Source organism: Apium graveolens, chromosome 3 (assembly GCF_009905375.1).
Source record: "Apium graveolens cultivar Ventura chromosome 3, ASM990537v1, whole genome shotgun sequence".
Classification (NCBI taxonomy): Eukaryota; Viridiplantae; Streptophyta; class Magnoliopsida; order Apiales; family Apiaceae; genus Apium; species Apium graveolens.
This window is the reverse complement of record NC_133649.1, coordinates 119,891,203-119,892,335: the sequence shown is the minus strand read 5'-3', so window position 1 is coordinate 119,892,335 and position 1,133 is coordinate 119,891,203. Positions and strand designations below refer to the sequence as shown.

General features: G+C 35.7%; 1 non-coding gene across 1 annotated transcript; it reads right to left on the bottom strand.

Moving 5' to 3' along the window:
* Positions 1–227: 227 nt before the first annotated feature.
* On the bottom strand, positions 228–334 carry LOC141715751 (small nucleolar RNA R71). The gene has a single exon (XR_012572502.1). It is a non-coding gene; the product is annotated as a small nucleolar RNA R71 (small nucleolar RNA).
* Positions 335–1,133: the final 799 nt, after the last annotated feature.

Here is a 1,133-nt window from a genome sequence, read left to right as displayed (position 1 = left end):
CTCCTACGGAAGATCCTAACATGAATATTAGAGATTTCCTCGAGATCTGCGACACTTTCAAATTCAACAATGTGCCTGAAGATGCTATAAAGCTAAGGCTTTTCCCATTCTCTCTGAGGGATAAAGCTAAGTGTTGGTTGCATTCTCTACCTCCAGGCTCTATTACTAAATGGGAAGATCTTGCTCAAAAGTTTCTTAATAAATTATTTCCTTTGGCGAAGACTGCTGTAATCAGGAGTGCTCTTACTCAATTTGCGCAGCAATCAGGAGAGTCTTTGTGTGAAGCTAGGGATCTTTATGAGGAGATACCTAGAAAGTGTCCTCATCATGGGATGCCTGACTGGATTATTATAACCTACTTTTATAATAGCTTGGGAGCATAGTCTAGACCCATGCTCGATGCAGCATCAGGTGGAGCCTTATGGGTGTTAGTCGCTAAACACGCGCTAATATTACACACAAGTATACGAGTTCGCAAGTAGTATAGAATCTTTTCTAGTTCGTTCCCGTAGAGACTGTATTGGTTAACTAATTAATTCACACACTTAAGTAACAATGTATGGTTATTATTCAATGCTAAGACGATAACAAATTGAGGTTATTTATAACTAAGAATTATGCCAACTATTATGACTACTAAATTAAGATTGATTGAATTAATATATATGACAAACATGGGATTATAACTTCATTAAATAGCCTTATTGTTCTTAACCTTAGCATGCAATGGTGATGACACTAATTAAACAGCACGAAACTGATAAACGCCAACTTTCGTTGTACGAGTACCATACTATCAGATATCCACAAAAGAGATAGAAGCTGAATAGACACCAATTATATTGAGACCCTATATGTCTATAGAACTTGACAACATAATGGTTTAAACACAAGTTATCTATCTTGATTACACAGGGCAAGTAAGATGGGTAAAATTACCTACGAATCATGCATAACAATACATGAACCTATGCTAGCATGGAAAGTTCTAAATCCTTAAATTCATTGTCGCTTCATTAAGAATTAACACACTATCTTATAAGTTCGCGATGCTCATAAGATGAATATCCACAACCAATACTAGGTTATCATACAATCACCACATACTAAGGTATCAAAACAATTTAACTAAA